We start from the raw sequence: 23,694 nt of genomic DNA, 5'->3' as shown, positions 1-23,694 counted from the left end.
TCCAGCTTGACTTTTCATCATAGGACTTCTTACTGTCAGAGATATTACACGTTTTTTTCATTTACCTGCTAGTCTTCTGACCCCTCCATTTAAATGTAATTTCAATAGGGGCGGATAGTTCCAACCACTGGACTTAGAAAACCTGTTGTGTCCATGAGTTCCTGCTCAGTCCATTTTTCAGTGGTGAGCGGGTGCCCTCTGATTGCCGGGACAGTCACCTGCTCCAGTGCCCGAGGATTTTTGCTAACTCTATCTATACATTCTCTGTTGTCCTGCCAAGACTGACAGCCTGATACACCAATTCCATGTTTGTCAATGTTACCTTCTTTCTTTGTGGGGTTCTGAGACACAAGGGAGTGGGTTTGAAATCAACAGCTTACTTGTGGGATACTAATCCACTACAATTAAATTCCTTTATATTGAGAAGAAGAAAAACAGTGTGCTGGAAAATTGAACTTTGATCAAGTGGGGCAAAGGAAACAATAGGAAAGACAACATTTTCTAGAGTGAATAGTCCCAGGCTAAGGAGTCAAGTTTCACTGATTCAGTAGCTTTAACCTAAGTTAATGGACTCGGATATGTCACTTTGGTGTCATTAAGACAGAATATAAACAACATAATTGCTTGCTCTCTTCTACACATTGATGGAGATATCACCAGAAGTATGAACCCTGATAGACACATGTTGGAGGGCATCTTCCCAATCTCCCAGCTCTTCACACCATTAGATCCATCCTAAAATCCTCATCCTTCTTCTGGTCATCTTGCCCCTTCCTCAGTAAGATCAAGGATGCACCCTCACCTACAGCTTTTTCTTAGTCGGGTTTCGAAGAGAAAAAGCAACAAACTCCCCAACAAACTGACATCAGAAAAATAACAGTGTCCTTCCCACAAACTCAGTGGCAGATAATATAGTGTTCATAGAATCATATACCAGAAACCCAGTGCAAGTAGTGACTGCTCCTTCCAAGTTAAACTTATAAAACAATGTTCAGGAAAACTACAAGAAACACACGAGGTACTATCTTAAATAGAAGGGCAGTTTTCAAACATGAACTCCAAAGAATGACATTAATGTGCAAGCCTTGCCTAACCCAATTTTAAGTTTTACATCCTGTTTTCTTTAAAACCAAGCAATCACCACACATTCTGAGATTGGCACCAATACCAAAAAAAAAAAAAAAAAGCAAATCCACATCTCCATTAAGATTAATGTGTTTATTTGTACAACTAAAGGTGTGTGGCCAAATATCACAACGTTCAGCTTGGAATGCTATGGTTTTTTTTAACATGAAATATAAATTTTATTTTTTTTAATGGCAGCAGTTCAAAAGAAACAAGCATTTTACTTCCCTCCCCCACCAAAGATTCTTTTGTAAATTTGGGGAATGAATTGTTCCACTGTCCCTGTTCACATTACTGTTTTAGTTTCTTGGAATAGCTTAGAGCCTGTTTTTTCACTGGTAGTCAGAACTGCCTAGGTTCCATGCTCCCTGGAGTAGGTAAAACTTTCAGCTTTTCAGGAGGCCTAGAATGTGGCATTCTAGGTGATGTGATTGCAGGCACAGAGCTTGCTTTTCAGGGCTGGTAAATGGGAAATGCTTTATAAAGAACACTATTATTTGCCTCTAATGAAGACTCTTTCCTTTACCAAATGGAGAAACAGTCCTGCTGAACACTCAGAGATTTTGTTAAATGGTCCATTTCTCTTACATTTATCATCAGGTCTTTCACAATGTAGAGGGAAGAAAAAAGAAGCATGAGGCCATCCGAATTGAAATTTCAAATTATGGGATACTGGAGGGTATAGTGGGTAACAGCATGTTCTTTCCAATTACAAAGAGTTAATTATGCTTTTTAAGAGGAAACTGACATTCGTTTAGAGCCTACCATGTGTTCAGTGGTTTCCATTTTAAATTTGTTATTTTTCTCAATCCCTGTAAGACACATATTCCCCCCTCACATGAGGAAAAAAGTAGAGAAGCTAAGCGAATTTGCCTAGAGTCACAGTACTATCACATGGGAATTAAGAGCAAAAACTCCATCATCAGAATACCTGGCTTCAAATATCAGCTCCATCAATTGCTGATGGAATGTAAATCTCAGTCTTACAGGCTGCACAATGAAGTTGATCAATCTTCCCACATAAAAATATTGATAAGTTATAATTTATAACAAAATAAAAATATGATGCACAAAACTTTAAAAAATACTCTAAGGCATAAAAGAAAAGGTTTGATAAACAAGGTATAGGAGAGTTTAAAATCTAAAACAAACACAGCAAATCTTATCATTTGCTACAACTAGAGGGTATTATGCTAAGTGAAATAAGTCAGACAGGAAGACAAATACTACATGATTTCACCTAAATGCAAAATCTATAGAACAACAACAGCAAAAAGAAAAAAAATAAACTGACTCATATATACAGAGAACAAAATAATAGTTGCCAGATGAGAGGGAAGTTGAGAGGCTAAATCAAAAGGTGAAGAGATTAAAAGATACAAATTAGTAGTTGAAGAATAGTCATGGGGATGTAAAGGGCAGGACAGGGAATATAGTCAGTAATATTGTAATAACTATGTATGATGTCAGATGCATGATAGGCTTATCAGGGGGATCACTTTGTAAATTATATAAATGTTTAACCACTATGCTATACACCTGAAACTAATATAAAAAACATTGGATGCCAACTGTAATTTACAAATTAAAAATAAAATAAAACCTTAATGCAAAATAGGGAAAATATATTATTAGATTAGTATATGAAATATGATAAATTATCAATGAATGTAATTATTTTTATCCCATTAGTTAAAATAAAAATTTTAAATATTAAAAAAGAATGTATCATGTTATTCTAAGATATTAGAAAAGAATAGTAAATTATATTTAGTATTGGAGAGACAGGCACTTTTATATGCAAGTGAAACAAAGAAATAATATAATTTTCTCAGAGAGTAGGTTTCTAATATATTCTTACAGATTCACACTATCAAAACATGAAATATCTAAGTATTAATCTTGAAGAAATAATTGATGTTATGTATTGAATTATACACCCCTCAATGAAATTCATATGGGAGGGCATCGGCTTTACTCAGTCTACCAATTTAAATGTTAATCTTACCCAAAACAGGATCACAAACATACCTGAAATAATGTGTGAACAAATAAAATATTTGGGCACCTATGGGCCACTCATCTTGATACACAAACTTTATAATTAGACATATATTATAGTACTAGAGGCCTGGTGCATGAAAGTTCATGCACTGAATGGGGGGTCCCTCAGCCTGGCCTTCCCCCTCTCACAGTCCGGGAACCCTCAGGGGCAGGAGGTGACTAGGTGATCAGGGAAAGGCGACGCCCCCATCACACCTCTGCTGCTGCCACTGCCTGCAGTGCAAGCCTTGGCCAGCCCTGGTTACCTGAACCTCGGGCGGTCCTGGGCAGCTGGGCAGCTGCTATCCGAGGCTTGCCTGTGCCTCAGGCCAGCCCTGGGTGGCTGCGGGGCTGAGGGCATGTCCGGCAACACCACATGCCTGCCACCTCCCCGGCTGGGCTGAAAGGACTGAAGTACTCCAGTGGAGCTGAGGGAACAGGGCACTGCCATCTTGTGGCTATGGGCACCACCAGGTTTGTGACGGTATGACAGTCAATTTGCATATTCCAGCTTTATTAGATAGGACTTACTCTATCTGTGTTTCATATCGTGGCTAGTTTCTATTGTGTCTTCAAGTTTATTGATCTTTTCTTCCTAAGTGTCTAAATTACTATTCATTCTACTCAGTGTGTTTTTAACTTTAGGTACCATATATTTAATCTTCACAGTTTTTCCTGAGTCTTTTTTGTATATTCTATTTTTGAAAGCATGGTCATGTTGTTTAATACTTAAATTATCTATTTAAATATCTGGAGCATATTATAATATGTTTTGTAAAGTTCTTAATTCTATAATTTCTGTCATTTCAACATCTGTCTGTACTGAAAACTGTTTCTCCAATGGGTCATATTTTCCTGCTTTTTCCTAATCTATTGACTTTGGATTGAATCCTGGAGTTGGTGAATGTTACATTCTTGATTGCTAGATTTTATATGATTTCTTTAGAGCATTGGGTTGTATCTGACAAGTAGTTTAGCTACTTCTGTGTTAGATTAATAATTTTGAGGACACTTTTATTTTTAAAGTGAAAGGGACTGACTTCACTTTATTTTACAGAAAGATCCTAAGTTTTTTTCTAAAATTACAATTTATTTAAATTATTTGATTCCCATACACTATTAAATTGAGATTTGATATAGTGCATTTATTGAATAAATATTATGTTTAATAACAATTTCCTGAAAAATGGTTTATTACATTCAGTTAAAGTTATTTTTATTATAGTCCTTGCCAAAGCTTTAGAGAAGAATGTAAATGAAGATTTCATTTAATACTTGGCAAATTAGTTTTGTTAAACAAACCTTTTAATATACCATACAAGTCCTAGAAAACGAACATTACTCTCATGCTTCTGCCACAGAGGGTGATTTTATGATGAAATAAATGTTGAACATTAGAATAAGTCAAAATAAGCACTGAGCTTTAAACGCTAAGCTATAAAGATCCATTTTGTATGTGTGTGGGGGGGGGCGAGGGAAAGGGAGTGAGTTTGGAGTAGATTTTATTCTGGAAACAACTCTCTTTACTCCAACAACACTTCTTCACTCTTGTCTGTACAAACTCCTGTGTACTCAACAAGGTGCTTCCAGAGGCATTCCTCATAACATGCAACTCTGTGTGATGTCTGAAAACTACTTAGTTTACAGTTATTAAGTATTTTTTTTCTTATTATTTTTTCTTCTCTGCCACATGGGGTTTTACACTCTCCATCAGCAAGTTTGTATTCAATGAAAGACTCAAAAAAGTCCCCTGTAAAGATATCTGTGACTGCTTCTCTGTACATCTCCCTTCTCTGGGGCACTCAGCCACACAGGGTCTAGCTGCCCTGGCCTCCGCTACTACTGTCTCTCCCTCTTCCACTCAGTGAGACTGCTGCTCTGTTTGGCATCCCCTGCCTTCCCTCATTAGCCAGTCAGAAAGCTGGGCAATCATTGGGCTCACCCTGTTTGTTTTATTTTATTTCCAGGCATCCGTTTTGGCTGTGCATTGTCCAACATGTTAAAATAGTTCTATATTTTGTTCATTACTTTTTAGTTTATACTTCAGGAGGGTAATTTCAGACTATTTCATTCCATTATGGCCAGAGGCAGAAGTTTAAAATTCATTCTGCATTCTATTTTCCACCTTAAATTATGATCAGCCATGTAGTACAATATACCTTTTTAGTGATTCTGCAATAGATTAAATGCCATAAGACACTCAAAATGCCAACAGTGTGAAAATGCTCCCAGATTTAATTTTAATTGTGCCTCATAATTTCAGAAAGAAATTAAAGTCCAAAAATTAAAAATTAACTAACTTTGCAGGTTAAACTCCAAAAGAATTAACGTTTAAAATAAAATTCTCCTTCTTTGTGAATTAAAGTTCAAGGAAATCAAAGACTAAAATGCACCCTTCCCAACTTCTTATTTGGCTCATTTTCAACAATACACTCTTCCCAACTTCTTATTTGGCTCATTTTCAACAATGCACCCTTCCCAACTTCTTATTTGGCTCATTTTCAACAATACACTCTCATCCATCCAGGTTAGCCCCTGGCCCTAAAAGAATAAAATGTAGAGCCTGGTTGAGTAAGTATTCATTTTGTAGCAACCAGAGCCTCTCTCTCTCTCTCTCTCTCTCTCTCTCTCTCTCTCTCTCTCTCTCTCTCTCTCTCTCTCTCTCCTTCCATGGTAAATTTTATTTTTTGCTCATTCAATAGACAGTCTAAATAGAATTCACAATATTATAGCGCTGACCTTCAGAGAATGTCATCTGAATTATTACTATCTTCTTGCAAGTTTTAGAAATGTACAATAGTGGTAGCCCAAGTCACCAAGTATTTTAAATGATTTTTCCTCCTACCTATTATGCATTTATAAATTTAACTATACCCATATTTGAAACTATGTATATGTCTATTCCTCTTATTTTCTATTTATCCTTTTATCCTTGAAAATAATTGTCAATGCATGAATTTTTCCTAGTGCCATTGTTTTCTATTTAGGCTTTTTAAGTTCTTTGGCCCCTGAACTTCCTCTTACGTGCCTACCTGCACTGTCTCTTACAATGGAATTTGTTCTAATCATGTTTTGCTCCTTCCAACAGGAAGGCATTATTTAATCTAGAGCTAATTTGAGACCAAGTGTCTTGGATAAACCTGTGGACAGGGTCAGGTTCAGGTTTTGTGGGGTCTCATGTTTGCACCATTTGCAGCATCCTCTTACAAAAGAAAAATCATATAAATTTCATTTTAAAGCCATTATGATCTCAGCTCCTGCTCCTGTGTGCAATGCTTTTGTATGAGTCAGCACAGAGACTGGAGGGATATTGCTGGGATCTTGGTCTATGCCAGGATGTCAAATAATCTTATAACCAGCCCTTCACAAAATATGCTTGTGATTCACATACAAATACCCCACTCAACTCAAATTGTATCCCCACTTAAATTCCCTGAGGTTGGATTCCCAAAATATCTATGATAACCCCCACCCAGCACATCTATTGGGGAAGAAAGAGGGAGGGCAAGTCAGAGTATAAATAAACAAAAGTCATAACTGATTGGGATTAAATATCCGATGGTTGTCAATCTTACAAAACATATGACCTTATGAACACACTGCTGCAAAGCTTCAGAAAGCTTTGGAAGGAAACTATACATTAGAGGGACCCTGAGGTCTATGCTTGTTTACTTTCACCATAAATCCTCTTACAGAGAAGTGTTGACATCCATCCAGGTTAGCCCCTGGCCCTAAAAGAATAAAATGTAGAGTCTTGGTACTAACCATCAAAAATTGGGTCATACTACCTTTGTCTAGATCATGAGTTATTCTCTCCTATAATAACTAAAAGTCCAAGAAGACTCTCTCTCATGGTAAAGTGTTTGCCTTGGCCAACTCTACTCAGAAAAGGATGCATTTTTGTAGCTCCAGATCAAGTCACATAAATTTGTGAATGAGCTCCACTGAGCACGTGTGTGCTGTGGCCACTATTGAAGGTGGTATATGGCTGAGGCTCCCACTGCAACCTGTAACGTGCTAAGGCCAGAGCTTTTCCAGTGTGTGGTCAGGGCTTAATAACTCCCCAAGCTTCCTACCAGTGAGCCGGGAATTGTAGCTTGCCTGAGATCTTCACCTTTGCTGAGGCTACAGTGCGCAGTATTTTCTCACCAGACCATGGTCTCCACAGCTTTATTGAAGAGCCAGCACTTCTTTTCCATTGCTGAGCCTAATGGCTTCCATTCATCTGTAACCCACACCTTTTCTGAGGATCACTTTTACATAAAATAAGCAAGGTCCAAGCCCCTGTTGCATAAGGACTTGTATATATGGTGGCAATTCTATAAAGCATACTGCTTGCCTATGCACAAAATTGTCCTAAATTGCAGAGACCAATTAAGTTTAAAATCTCATGTGCTCTAAAGTCTAAGCCAGATGCTCAGGTGGCTGTGGTTAAAATCCAATTAAAAATATAGGCTCGTATCCTAGCATAAGGCTGTATAAATCATGAAGCTTAAAATGCCATATCCACACAATAGGCCCAACAGTAGGCACGTTGAACCCACCAAAATGTTTCCTTTGTCTTATTTTTAAACTAAATAGCTGTTGTACAGACAAATCTTAGTGTTATGAAATTAATATTGGATCCATATGCCAAGGTTGTAATCTTTGTTCTGTCATTTACTAGTTATATGACTTCAGGCAACTTAAAGCCCCTTCTTTTCTGCTTTAAGTTCCTCATAATTAAAATGAAGATAACACTATGATATGGTAACACTGTATGATAGCATATGATAATGCTATGATATAATAATATAGTGTTGTTATAAATTAGTTCATATTTGTAAAGCACACAACAAGTCTTTTATAAGTGTTTGTTAAGGATACATCCTAGTACATGCACCCATACTTATATTAATTAGTTAATCAGATACAGCTTATTTCTCAAAGTCCACAGCCTATGCATGCATTAAAATGAACTCAACCTCCAAACTCCAGTTTCTTTGCTGTCATCACCTGCACAAGAGAGGGGGAGCCTTTATGTTAAACTTACTGCCTAGAACATCTTCCCCAGTGCTTCTGGCCCATGCTCTATATCTTGGGGTTTGAAGATGCTCAGTGACTAGCATCCCATTTTCTTTTCTTAGTTCTGAACAAATGGAGAAATAAGATAAAGTAGGGCAAATGAGGCTAAAATACCAACTTTGTTGCTGCTAAAGCTAATATTAATGAACTTAGTTTGTATTTATTGGACTACTGGCTTTCTAATAGAACCTCACATAATTTAAGCAACTTACCTGCTCAGCATGGCCATCTCAATCTAGAAAAGGTCCCTTATATGTAGTGTGTGTGTGTGTGTGTGTGTGTGTGTGTGTGTGTGTGTGTTCTTTTCTGTAAAAGTTACAACAACAAGAAGTAGAATAGAATATATATCCTTGCAGGCACCATTCACCCAAAAATAATGGAAGAAAAAATGACTATGTGTCTCCAAGTTCTTCTTCCAAACTCACCAATCATGTAACTCCTCAGTAATGGGAAATAAATGAGGGGATGGGAAGAGATCAGAGGCAATGGGCTAACAGACGATCAGTCAGCCATTGTCATGAAATACTGGATTACAAAACACACCCAAAACTCAGTGGCTAAATGCAACACTTGTATTCTTACCAACATGAAACTCATATGAGGATTGGATGATCTAGCAAGGCTGCTTTGCCTCAACTTACAGGTTTGCTGTGCTGATTGGGGTGACTCTACCAAACATGCATTTACTCTAGGGCCCTGGCTGAAGGGGGAAAAATACAAAGAAAATTATCTCCAAGGCGATGGCAGAAGCACAGATGAGAAAGAGAGAGGAAACACACACAGGGTCTCAAGACCTATACTCAGATCCGGCACATTGTCACCTCCACCCACACACCTTCTGACAAAGTCACATGGCGAAGCTCAGCATCAAGAGGGAGGTGTACACTCTACACACAATGAGGCCACAAAAATGGAGGAAGGCAGAGAAAAGTGAAAAATTGGCACCAGTGATTCAACCCACCTCACGTCCCTAACCCAACTGTCTGGCAGGCTAAGCAAGATTCCTAATGTCATTCTCTATGTTAAATACTGCTAATGGCACACACACACACACACACACACACACACACACACACACACCACACACACACACACACACACACACACACACACACACACACTTTGAGAGACTGCTCCAAACAACCAAAAGGATAAAAACAAATAAACAAACATTGGCATCATTGCTTGAATTAATGATGGTAGATACTCAATTTTTTTACGAATGAAAAATGAATGAATGATGAATAGTTTTATGCCTTGAATGTTACTTAAACTCACTGAGTCCCATGTTTAAAAATAATTATGAATAATGTGGCTATTAAAGTGGACATAAAGAATCTCATTATCAGTAATTCAGGAGATTGTGCATTGATTTTCATAGGTGTTTTCAAAAGCATTTTGGAGTTATTATTATTTCTCTGGTATCTCAATCCTTGCCTTTGTTTTTCAAGATTTCTTTTCCTGTACTAAATTGTTCAATTTTTCACTTTTAAAAATACTCTCTGGACTTCTGTTACTTTAAGGCTTTCCGTTACTCCTTAATCTTTTTTTAGGACTCTGAAATTTAATGATACAGATTTTAAATGAGAAAAGTGATAAAAAACAGAAAACCTTAGAGCTCTAGACCCTTGCTTTTAAGTGGATGGAGATTATATTTTTATTTCATGTTACTATAGTTTATTTTTTAAATTTAAAAAAAATGAAAGAACTGTTATAAACTAAAAGGATAAGATCAATATTTTGACAGTATATATGTCAACTGAGGTTGAAGATTGACTTACAAGTCCCATATATTTAATATATTTGTATATATGTTGTAAAACTACAGAGCAATTTTGAGCAAACTTCAAAATACATGAATACATACAAATGTAAATGACACCCAAATACCTGGTTTGGAGGCTCAGCACAGCTTTAAGTAGTTGGATTATTAAGCATTTATTGAGCATGAACTACATTCACAAAGTCAGGCTAATCCCCGTAACACATCACACTACAATGGACTTTGCAGTGGACTCTTGCACTTACTGCCTGTGTCAGTCCAGTTTGCTGAGCCTCAGTGACCTCATCTGTGAAAGCAGAGGTGTTCATTTTGTTAGATTGCTTTGGTTTAGAGCAAAATCACTAATAAGCAACACTCATTAGCACAATATTTCTCACCGTCCCAACTTAATTTGAAGAAACCGAGAAACTGAATATAAGGTCATCATGTAAATAAACCCTGGAGGAAGGAGACCAGATGTGTAAACACAGGCTCTGGAGTCTGCCCTGGCTCAAATCAAAACTCTGCCACTTATTAGATCTGAGAAAACGGTGCAAGAAAATGTTCTACCTCATGGGAATGTGAGGAATGGAAAAGAAACTCAAGCTTAGGACAGTGACTGGCACCCTTGCTGTGCTCAGTACATCTGACTATGATTGGGAAGGGGACACCCTTGGCTTCCTCTCTCTCATAGCCCATGCTCTTTCCAGACATGCTGAGGGTCTGCATGCAGGATGATTAAATAAAGTTACATTTTGCATTTACTTCCACACTGGGGGATGAGTAGTAAACTTAGGCCCAAAAGCTTAACTACTCGACAAACTTGTATTTACATGTTAAACAAATAGATGAGCTTTTAGTCTTTAGGAACTTCAGTGGGGAAATACAGACACCTATTTCCAATCACTCTTTAAATTTTAATTCCTTCAAATCACAGTAATATTCATATTCAGCTTGTGACCAAAACAGGAAATGCTGCCCTACTGTTTAAGAGTCTATCATTACCTCATTGATATTAGGATTTCCTAACCAGATCACACATCTTGTTCACTAGCCTTGATTTTGATCTAAACATTTTTAAACTGAAAATAATCTAATAACAAGTAGAAAATGACTTAACAGGTTGGACAACCATTACCCAAATCACTGAAACCAACAACTCTTTTGTCAGAAGTTAGCACAGGATGGTATGATAGATGCTGGGCTTTAGCAAAACTAAGGCAGGCTGGTATCTTTCTCTTGAGACAGAGAGAAGACAGGGGTGGTGGTTTGGCAGAGAAAAAGCCATGGATAAGAAGAGTGGTTCAATTTCCACATGAAATACCCAAGGAGTTCGTAAGCCAAGGTTTTGTCAGCACCTGATAGAAAACAGACCTTCTTAATTTGATAACAATTAGTATTTTTTATTTTATTTATTTTTATCAGATATTTTACTGTTTTCTTTTTTTATGTTTTTTTAATGTGAATAAGTGATATAAAAGTCAGACACATAGCTTGCACTATAGTAATGCCGCTGAAGTTATAAATGTGCATGAATTCACCTGTCTTGTGTTGTAGAGCCAAGGCATTTTCTCAGAGTCCAGATTCCTGCTGGAGTTCTGCTTCCTCTTCCCAATTTAAGCCACACCCACAGTGAATCAGACATAAGTTCCAGCCTCAGCTTCTTTAAAATGGATCGGAATGTAAAGATACTTTCAAAACAATATGTATATTATTTCAAATTAAATTTTAAAACATTTTTTCTGTAGTCCAAATAATACATAATTCACATCATTTAATCAACTCTCATTTTATGTCATTCCAAAATATTTAGATTAGTTTTCAAAAGAATGTTAACCCTCAGGTGTTTGTTCTTGAAATTGTTTGTTTTATATTTTGTTGGTAGCTTATTTGTTGGTTGACAGGTTTGTTCATTTTCTGGAATTCTGCAGGGTAACCTCAAAGACTAAGAGCTTGTAAGCTTGATTTCCAGAAGCTCTGGTTAATCTAACACAGATGTTTTAGAGAAATTGACACAAGCAACAACAACGTTCGCCTGGTCCAGATAATAGGATCTTGGTTAGGGTCTTGTCATCTAGACCCTCTCACAAGCAGAATTGCTCCTGGTTTATGTGTGTGAGCCTACAATAAGGCCATTGGTTTTCTCAGATGGCCTGCTCATGTCTCCTTATGCTGTAGTCAACATTTATCTATCTCCTTGTAGGAATCTTAAGGCCCAAAAGCTTAACCCTTCATCTGTCATCTGTTGATATACCCTTTATTGCTCTACTCTTCTGACTCCACTGACCTCCTTCTTTGATCCCTTCAGAAATCCCAGTGTAATTTTTCCCACATGATGACTCTATGACTTTTCAGTGTATTTGCAACTCTACTCATATTTACATGCAAATAGTTATGCATATTCATATTTCATTTATTTGTATAATACTGAATTGCATCATTAAAACTTGTAAAAACAGGTAGAACTGCTCCAAACAGGTAGGAGAAAAACACAACTGACCATGGGTATCAGCATCCAGATCAAATATTGGAAGCAAAAGACTCTTGGGGACAACCAAGAGAAGCCAGTAGTAAACAAAGTAATGGTTAATCTGCAGAATGAGTCAATTGGACATTTCTTGGAGGTTGTATTAGCTTCCTGAGACTTTTCTAAGGAATTACCCAAAACAAGGGGGGCTTAAAAATATTACACATTTATTCTGTCACTCTTCTGGAGACTAGAAGTCTGAATTCAAGGCTTCAGCAAAGTCATCATCCCTCAGGAGGCTCTAGAGAAGAATCCCTCCCACCCTGCCTCTTCCAGTTCTTGGGATCCACAGGCAATCTTTGGCTTCCCTGCTTTGTGGCCCATCATCTCAGTCTCCGCTGCATCTTCACATCTCGCTCTGTCTTCTCTATGTGTCTCAAATCTTCCTCTGCAATTCTCTTGTAAAGACACTTGTTATTGGATTTAGGGCCCTGCTAGATAAATTCACCTCAGGATATTTAATGTAATCACATCTGCAAAGTCTTTTTTTCAAATCAGGTCACATTCCTAGGATTCAGGAAATTGATGTGGCCATATCTTTTTAGGGAGCCCTCAATAGAGGTCTTCTACTATAAAAAGGACTCTTCATGTTGCTTTACTCCTCTGTTTAAAACACTTTAAAGGTCCTAACCTTGTTTTCTCTGGTTGTTATGTCAGTACCTATGTTTCTGACCCCCTTTCACATTCTATTGGTCACTTAACACTCCCAGCCACATCAACCTTCTTTCTACTCTCCAAACATCATCTTTGTTCCTATCTCCAGGATATTTGTCCTTGCTCTTCTTTCTACCTGGAATGTTCTTCTAGGTATTTTCATGTTGCTATCTTCTTCCCAGCATGTTGGTCATAGCCTAATGTCACCCCTCCTGAAGCCTTCTGTAATGGCTTTGTATCAGGCAGATGCCAACAGAAAACAGATGATACACTCAAAACAGGATAATTTGAGGATTTATTTTTAAGGAGATTATATATAAACAAGATCCCTGTGTAGGGGAACCACAGGATTCATTCAGGATCTTGAAAGAGTAGTTGTTACTGGAAGCCAGAATGAAGGAAAGTTGTGTGAAAAATAAGGTTTATCGTGATTAGATAGCCTAGACAAAGTGAACTGTTTACTTACCCCTTTCACCTAAAAATCTGTATCCTGTCCACCAGTTATGGAAAGAAGTAGAGTTCCTAAAAATTAAAAAAATAAGCATATAAAATAAAAATTAAAAAGACACTGAAGAGATGAGTCAAGATTTATGGAAAGTAATTTTTACCTCTGTTACCATATTACTGGTTGAACCAAAGACCTGACCCAATGTTATATTTCTCAACTTCCTAAGCAAAAGTCATTTTACTGGGAAATTTTACAATATACTGACCTTTTGGAAGCACATACAAAATAATATTGCTTTTACCTCCTGAATATACCACTGAAAAGCAGAAATCCTGACTCTTACTTGGGAAATCTGGCATTCTACTAAACTCTGGGGACTAATGAGCAATGATTTAGGCTTAGACAGCAAACAATACTAATACTAATTGCTAAGCAGCCAAAAGGTAGTAGGTGTACTACAAAAAGGTGAATTAGTCATAACCTCAGCCGCTCTCATAATTAAAACCAATTCACATTACAGCATGTCTGAGATAGAAGTTTAATAGGACCAAAGACTAGGAATAAAACTGAAGACAAAGAAATCAATGAATATTTGATCAAGAATGCTAATTTTTTGACTAAGAATGCTAAAAGAAAAGTGCAAATTGCTGACTGCTAGTGTTTAGGGCCAGGAAAAGTTTGTCATCATTTACTTATTTATACATAACCTAATTTTTTTTCCAAATCGTATTTGAAGCAAATCTCAAGAGCAATGAGTAGAAAGAGAGAAAGTTAAAAGAAGTGGATAAAAAAGTCTTGTGCAGGCTCATCATAGATTATTTTAATGATGAAAATTTAATTAAGAAACCTCTCCCATTTATAATTGTACTAGTCAGCTCAGGCATCCACATCAAATCCCAAAGGCCAGGTGACTTAAGCAACAGAAATTATTTCTCAAGGTTCTGGAGGCTGGAAGTATCAGATCAAAGTCACTCTGATGGGAGTTCTCTTCTTGACCTGCAGATGGCCACTTTGTCCTCACATGGTTTTTCCTCTGAACAGCCACAGAATGAGAAAGAGAGATATCTCTACTCCTTGTCTTTATGGAGTCACAAACCCTATAGAATTAGGGCCCTATCCTTCTGACCTCACTTAACCTTCATTGTTCCTTTAGAACCTAATTCTAAATACAGTTACACTGAGGTTAGGACTTCAACATATGAATTGGAGTACACAATTTAGTCCATAGCATTACATATTTTTTTTATTATTGACAGTATTACAGATGTCCTTATTCTTACCCCTTGTCCCCACTCCACCCCAGGCCTTCTCCACACCTTTGTCTGTGTCCATAGGCTATACATATATGTATACATGTTCTTTGGTTAATATATTCCCTTCCTCCTTCTCCCCAACCCCTCTGAGATCTTCCAGTCTGTTCCATGCATCTATCCCTCTGGACTTATTTAACTCATCAGTTTATTTTGTTCTTCAGATTCCACACGTGATATTTGTCTTTTTCTGACTAGCTTATTGCACTTAGCATAATAATCTCCATATCCATCCATGCTGTAAGAAAGGCTAAGGGATCCTTGTTTTTATAGCCATATAGTATTTCATTGTGTAAATGCATCACAGCATTTTTATCCATTCATCTACTGATGGGCCTTTGGGCTGTTTCCAAATCTTAGCTATCCTATATAATAAAAGCATAATATGCAAATTGACCGAATGGTAGAATGACCAGTCAGTGGGGGGAGGGGCCAGCAAGCAGGCACACCAGGCCAACCAAGGTGCGTGCCAGCCAGTGGTCAGAGGGAGGGGATGGCAATTGGGGGTGGTGGCAACTAGCAGCAGCAAAGGGGCAATCAGGGGGGGCAGGGCTGGCCACTCATTGGCGGCGCTGCCCCCTGATCAGCCTGCCCAGTCGCCTCCTGCAAAGGGAGGCCAGACTGCAGCATATGAATTGGGGTACACAATTTAGTCCATAGCATTATATATATATTTTTATTATTGACAGTATTACAGATGTCCTCCACTCCTAAGGGAGTGGGCCTAAGCCATCAGTCAGACATCCCTTGAGGGCTCCTGGACTGCACAAGGGCACAGGCCAGGCTGAGGGGGACTCCTCCCCCCACCCCCCGCCCCGAGTGTACAAATCTTTGTGCACCGGGCCTCTAGTTGTAAATAAAGCTGCCATGGCATTACTTTTAACATTTAACTGTGAAATGCATCATTATCTGTTAGTCCTGGGGTCAGAAAAGTCAGGTCAGGCTCTGTCTTTTAAAGTCAGCTTTTTACCCTGACTCCTGACTTCCCAGCTCTGGGTTGTGGGCCCCTCCAGTGGGCACTCATGAATCCTTGGCTTATACCTCTCAGAGCATTAGCTCCTGTGTCTCCTTTTCTAGAAACCCAATCAACAATAGATTATGAGGTCTGGTATCCTGGACTGTGTCTCTTGTGTCCTGCAGTCATCCACGCAGGCACTTATAATCTAATATGTGTTGACTCCCCTTGTGTGCCAAGGTCAATCACTTGTGTAACATCATCACCAAGTCTTCTATATCCCCTGCCCTGTCCTCATGGGGCTTACATTAGGGGAGTAGGGTGGTGCAAATGAATAATAGTATAAAACAATTAAACTTACAGATAAGAAATATGTTTGCTTGGTAAAGTTTGATGACAAATAGTAATGGCGAGTTATTTACAGTAACGACGAAAGAAGTATTGGATATGAAATGGCATTTTAGCTTAAGTCTAAAGATGAGAAAGCAACTACCCCTGCAATTTGCTCTTTGTTTACATCCCCAAAAGAGGAAACAGCATGGACAAGGTCCTAATGTGGGCAAGAAGTTGGTGCTTTAGAGAAAGAAACCAAATATCTGGGTAGTTAATCGGTTGTGTTTGGCAAAATCGTCAGAGTGAAGGCGGAGAAATAATCAAGGGCCAGGTCACAAAAAGCATGAGGCACATGGTCTGGTATTCACTAGAGCTTATAAGCATGAGATAAATAAATGAAAATACCCAAAAGGAGCAGTCAGTGTGGCCAAACAAAGGGTGCACTAGTCAAGGACAGAGGCACAGCATTAAACCCAACACAACCTGGGCCGAGGACAGAGGAGGCTCTCAGCAAATGTCCTCCAGCCATATACTCCCTCCTCTGTCCAGTCCTGCCCTTCACCATTAGGAGCTATATTTCTCTATTGGCACACTTTTTGGTATGGGACAAAAAGATTTGTCATTTTCCTAAGAAAGCACACACCCTAACACTTCAGCCCTATCAGACCTGCCCTGTTAATTTTACTAAACTAATAAGCACTGGGTCCCTATTATGTGCACAAAACCTTGCTGTTTGCTGCAGGACTTGCAAAGATTAAAAAAAAGCCACAGTCCTCATTTTCAAGGAATTAACATCCCTTACCTGGTCAAATGTCTACTTCTAATAAATAAAAAATATATAGGGTCCATTGAAGTCCTGTTAAATGGCAACTGACTGGATGGTGTCTATGGCAATTTGGAGATGCAATGAAACAACAGGCCCCTACCAAATATCCCAGAACAAATTTCAATGCCTGATACAAGGCAGGTTCCTAATAAATTTTAGATGAGAGAATAACACATGAACTATTTACCCCCACACACAGACACCCCTAATAGGGCCATGTTAGTACAGGGCATGTGTGCCAGTAACTTCTGACCATTTTATTTTCAAATTACATGTCCAGGTCAATTTTCTTTTTAAATAACTGCATGCAAGAAGAATTTCCGTGGAGTAATGGCTATGATTGCTGTATGATAGCCCCAAGAGGCTAATAACAATTGATGCCACTTAATTTATCAAACAAGCAGTTAATCAAAGCACACTGACCAGAAGCACAATGTATTTAATTCCTGTATTGTAACTCGATAATTTTGTTTACATGTGGAAAATAATGGTATTGATAGACCTTTTCTTTCCCTGTATATAGAAAGAAAATTTGGATTTTTAAGATTTCCCTCTACAGGGTCTCTTTAATGGACACTTTTGTTCACGTAGCTATAATTTTGCCAACGTTGAGAGTTATGACAGCAATTTTTGAAGGCTGATTTGGTCGCAGCTAGGTTTAGCCTAGAGAAATTCTCTAACATGTTTATACACTGTAAAACAGGTATATTTCTCAGGGACATAAACCTGGGCTACACGTTGTCATTTTGCATTTGTTGATGGAGAAATCAACATCATAATTAATAAGATTTGGTCATGTCATCAGCTGGCTAACCTGCCCCCACAAAACTGGCTCCAAGACTCTCTCTCTCTCAAAGTCCTGGTCTTATTCATTGTCAGGTTTCAGCTGAGAAGAGAGAGAAGTCAGGAGCCCTTCACCTTCAACCAGGATGTGTATCAATATACCAGCTATGCCTTCTGAATGCAGTTTAGAACTAAAATAACCTGTCCCCTTTGTCTTGAAGTCATTAAGAAAGCACAGCTCTGTTTTAAATGCTTTATTTTCTTGGATCACAACAGCCATGTGGGTTAAACTAAACATAAAATCCTATGCCATTTTGCAGATGAGGATGACGGTCTGAGTGGCGGTAACTTGTCACCAGCAGATTCGTCCAGAGACTTGACTGAATGGACTTTAAAAATCCCTATTCATACAATTCTTTTCTGGCAACATCAATTTTTTGTTCTCCCCAACTGTCCAGCTTCACCCAGAGACTTGCTTCTTTTCTTTTGGAGGAAGGACCTCTCAGCCATCACTTAATTATAAATTCTTCACGAGACTGCATTTAAATAGTCTGGCAAATTCCAGTCAATTATCAATCCAGCAGCAGACATTACCTTAGAAACCTCCATGAGTGGTAGGGAAAGAAATTATTAAAATGAGAGAAAAATTGAAGTGAAAATAAGCTCTAATAACAGCCTTCCCCTGGCAAATGCTTCAGTTATTACACAAAAGAAAGGTTTGGCTGCTGTTGGCCCAGAAGAATGTGGGAGGGATACTATGGCAACTGGTGAAAGGGGCATTAAAATTTCCAGGGCAGTACACTACACAGACTTTTACATTTTTAGAGAAAAAATTCTTTCACTTTTACAAAAGGTAACATCATTTGAATGCCTTTATCATTTGTTATATATCTAGATAGATATATGACAGTATATTAAGTTTTAATCTATTTTGATTTTTAAACTTTTGAAAACAGTATCACAGAATGACTAACATTATTTGAAAAACAAGAAAGCAATCGTGTATATTCTTATCTCTCAAACATAGTTGTTTTATGTCCCTAGACCCATGGTCGACAAACTGCGGCTTGCGAGCCACATGCGGCTCTTTGGCTCCTTGAATGTGGCTCTTCCACAAAATACCACAGCCTAGGCAAGTCTATTTTGAAGAAGTGGTGTTAGAAGAAGTTTAAGTTTAAAAAATTTGGCTTTCAAAAGAAATTTCAATCGTTGTACTGTTGATATTTGGCTCTGTTGACTAATGAGTTTGCCGACCACTGCCCTAGACTAAAGATACATCTTGCCTTCTTCAGTCCACTTCCTCCTGAAGTTTCCTCTTCAACTGGGAAAACATAATTCTCCTTCACTCATTTCAAATCTATGCCTCAGTAGAAACCAAATGGAATCTAAATGGCAGATTCTGGTTGTACGATCTTCATACTCAACTGATAGAAAACCAGAATGGGACTGACATTTGTAAAGTGGCCGAAAAATCTCATTCTGCAGAAATCGAGGTTCTGACTTAGAAGGATATGAGCAAAAATATAACGTGAAGAGGCATTGAGGACAGGAATGATTGCATTTCAGCTCCCTGATTTCTCTATAGCATGGCTCCATGGACACTGGAATTAAAGAGAGGGCCACTGCCACAGAGAAGTATGGGAAGACCTATACAGAGGCATTTCCTTGCCCAGAAGCAAAAGTGCCTCCTGACCCTGACTGCAATGAGAAAGAAAAGGATCAATGTGATTTCAGGGAAAAGGGCAACTTCACGATGGGCTCCAATATCATGTCTAAACTGATTTCTTCTGCTCCACAGACCTATCAGGCAGTCACCAGGCCTGAGAGGAGAAGAAACTAAATGCTTGAGTTGTAGACTCAGTCTGGATGGAATTCTCAGTCCTGCCCCTGCCGGCAGTCTGCACCAGATTTCCTCATCCTTAAAGTGGTTCAGTGCAGAATAGGAATAGAAATGACTCATGTAGTATTTGGCCCAACACTGTCACTGGTTCCGATATGAAAAATGGGGTTTCCCTTATTATTGGAGACCGAGTAAGACTTTGGCCAAGACATGAGGGGGAAGTACAGCAAGGGCAGAGCATGCACATATCCCTCAGCCAATGCGGGAAGGGGAGGACATGCGGCCACTGGGAGGGAATCATGGAGAGCAGGGTCTGGCAGAGAGTACCCATGAGGCAAAAGTGGGGAGTGGAAGATGCAAGTGAGGCCCAGCAGGCCTGGCTCAGTGGTTGAGTATTGACCTATGAACCAGGAGGTCATGGTTTGATTGCCAGTCAGGGCATATGCCTGGGTTGCAGGTTCCACCCCAGTGTAGGGCATGCAGGAGGAAGCCAATCAATGACTCTCTCTCATCATTGATGTTTCTATCTCTCTCTCCCTCTCCCTTCCTATCTGAAATCAATAAAAATATATTTAAAAATATGCAAGTGAGGAAGAACAGAGGCCATGCTACAGATATATATGTATATCACTGTGTTGTAAATTAAGAGTTCTGCTAACATGAGAATGATAGCAAGTACATGCCCTTGAAATCAAAGACAGACCTTTTGGACATGTTACTTTATAAAATTACCTTAACTTCTCCTTCTTTTAATAACAAGTGACAACTTTATCACAGACCTGCAACAAATGTTAATGACCATTGGGAATCACATTTATAAGTACAGAGGAAAGTTGTGGAACAATGTGAGATGTAGGTAAATTAAGGCTAAATTTATAAAGAAAAAAATATACAATTTTTAAAATAATTAGTGCTTCCCTGTGGGAAGAGAACTGAAAAAAATAATTGCTGCCTTGTTGAAAAGTAGTCTCCATATCACTGGAAGCTTCTACCAGAGCTATATAATAAACTCTAAATTACCCAGAAAAGTGTGAGAGAGAAGTAGCACTCACCAAGTACTCACTAGGTCAGACATAGAACTAGGTCCCCTATATTTGTAAGCTGTATTAATGCTAAGAGAGGCTGATGAATTTTCCCAAGGTCACACAGCATGTAAATGGAAGACATAGAATTAAAACCCAGGTCCCCTGGCCTTTGCCATTGCTTTATTTGCCTCCGTGTTGTTGTACTGAAAATATGCCTGGGGGGCAAAAAGGGAGTTGGACAGGATTCTCATAAAGATCCTAAATAATAGTGACAATTTTTTTTCTGCTTTCATCTTTTACCCTTGCACATTGATTTTACTCCTTGCTTAACTCAAATTCTTTGTTCTTACACATACTGTGGATAGACATTTGCAAGAGCAGGAGAAGTCAGTAGACTTTTCCTATAGAGAGCCAGAGATGAAAGAGGTTTAGTTTTGCAGGGTATAGGTTCTGTCACAACTATTTAACTCTGCCATTGTTGCATGAAAACAGTCATGACCAATATGTAAATCAGTAGGTGTTCTGTTTGAGTAAAACTTTATTTACAAAAGCAGGTGGTAGGCTGGGTTTGGCCTGAGGGCTGTAGTCTGCTGACACTTGTACAAGAGTGACTTATGGTCTCTCACCCCCCTGTTCTCTCTCCTTCCCATTGGAGAAGGAGTTTTATCTTAGCAGATGAAGAGGGAAGTCTTGCATTTTTCCAACCCCAACTTTCTCAATATCAGCCTCTTGTTCTCTTTTGTTATATTTGTCTGCTCTCTGCTCCTAGGTGAGGATCCTTACATGACAGAGGCCTCTAGTTGTCTAACCCTACTTCTAACTAGATGGGAATGTTTAATTGTGGAGCATGTATTTTGGGATTGTTTGTTACCCCAGTATAACCCAGCCTACCCTGACTGACACATGGGTAGAGTACAAGGAAATCCTTCAGATGCTTCTATCCAAGCACAATCTCTCATTCATCATTTTATCAATAATGAAGTTGATACTTGGATTTCTATACTTCTTACTCCTGTGGCTATGTCTCAGTGGGTTCCAAAGCTAGGTGGATCCTGTGTTCAACCCTGCAAAGTCCTCATGGCCCCCACCCAAAGTTTGGTTCACATGTTGAGACTGATGATGATACACATACATGAAGAGGTAAGAGAAGGTTTGTCACTTATATCATTGAGGTCTCTGGGAAGATCAGGAAAGGCCTCACAATCAGGCTCATTAAGTGTCTGAGAGGTTCAGAGAAAGAGACTGACTTGGCACTTCATTATGGCTAAGGAGTGTGGGCAGGTTGAGGGTCCCCTCATGAGTTAACTTTCATATGATGGTGCCCTAGGTTGATATAAACTATTGACTTCTCAAATTTCATAGGAAAAAGCTTTGGCTATTGACATGACTGATTTGATAAGATTGTTTAATTCTGGACTTCACTATTATATAATCATAAGCCTGAACATCTAGACATATAAACTATGTGTTCAGCTTAGCTTTTAATAACAATAAAGGTAATACTCTGTTCTCATCTGTTGAATCCATCATCTTACTTCTAAGTTGGTTCAGAGCCCAAGTAGAGAAGTAGATGCTCTTAATTTGTAGTCTTGCAACCAAAAAAAAAAAATTATCAGGAGTATTCTTAGGCATTTAATCTGTATTTCCAGATTATGATAATTTATTTTCCCATTGCTTATAGTATAAACATACTAGTATTATAGCACTATATTCAGTTATTGCACTTAAAGAATCTTTACTAATTTGATAGAAAAAATAATACACAATGTGCTTATAAACCTTTTATATTTTTGTCAATATTCTATCATGATTTGAATTCAAAGAATTTTTTGTATACTATAGTGAAAGCCCCAGTTATATGTATCTAGTAAAAGGTCCTGCTAGCCGTTATACATTTCAAACTGATGTTTTCCAAATGGTGACCTGCACTACCTGGAACTCATACATATTTTTGTATTACATGCATTTAGAGTTATTCCTTCCCAAAAGACACACTTTATAAATAATTCATAAGCCATGTTTACAATTTTATGCCAGTTAATAATGCAATAACTAAAGCACAGAAATATTTCTATTAAGTGGTTTATTGGTAGATGAACTTGGTGCATATAAAATGCATATAGAAATATTCTCTAACAAAAGAATCTGGGAAAAGTGAATGTAAATTTATGGCTTTGGGGATTTTCTAATCTAAGATTTGTAGGGAACAACAGAAAAAGATAACTTACAGGCACATCACTTTCCCATTGCTAAATCCCATAGATATGTTTATATCTAATATTTATTAGTTACACTATGTTGAACATTTTCCCAGGACAAATAAAGGCAATTCTCATATTTTGAGAATTGTAATAATTACCTGGTGCTAGGAAACACAATTGGGGCTGCCTGCCTAAGTTAAGATGAACCCGGAGAGGGGCCTTTCTAAGTTGAGTATTTAAGGATAAACAGAAATGTTCTAGGCAGAGGGCCAGGAAAAGAGAGTCCTAACAGAGAAGAACATTGGGTGTAAAAACATAAGTATGTGAAACCAGCATGGTGCATTCAGGAAATGCCACCTGTCTCAGAGCATTTGAGTCCAAGATATAAATGATAAGGATAAAGAGATAAGAGCCACATTTTGAATATCCAGTTCTGAAGGCAGTGAGGAGCCTAGTAGTAGACAAAATGGACTTTCATGTTTACACCTTCCTGAGCAAATGTTCAATTGAATCTCAAAGGCACTCCCCATGTAGTGGCCTCATGGCCCACGCTCCATGCCTTGGGGGCAATTGTTTTATGTGTCTTTCTTCTTCCTTAAGGCACGGGCTATGAGGTTTTCATCTGTGCTTAGCCCTTGGCAACATGATCAGTCATTTTGCAGAAGAGAACTGAAGGAAGTTCATGAGATTGACAATCATCTGCCCTTTTTTCATTTCCCTCTGTTCTTTTAGCACTGCTCTGGGAACACATTTTTTAGAAAACATTTAGTAGAAAAGGAGGGGAAAAAAACAGCAGAC

This window comes from Eptesicus fuscus, chromosome 2, assembly GCF_027574615.1.
Source record: "Eptesicus fuscus isolate TK198812 chromosome 2, DD_ASM_mEF_20220401, whole genome shotgun sequence".
NCBI lineage: Eukaryota > Metazoa > Chordata > Mammalia > Chiroptera > Vespertilionidae > Eptesicus > Eptesicus fuscus.
Note: the sequence above shows the minus strand (reverse complement) of the source record.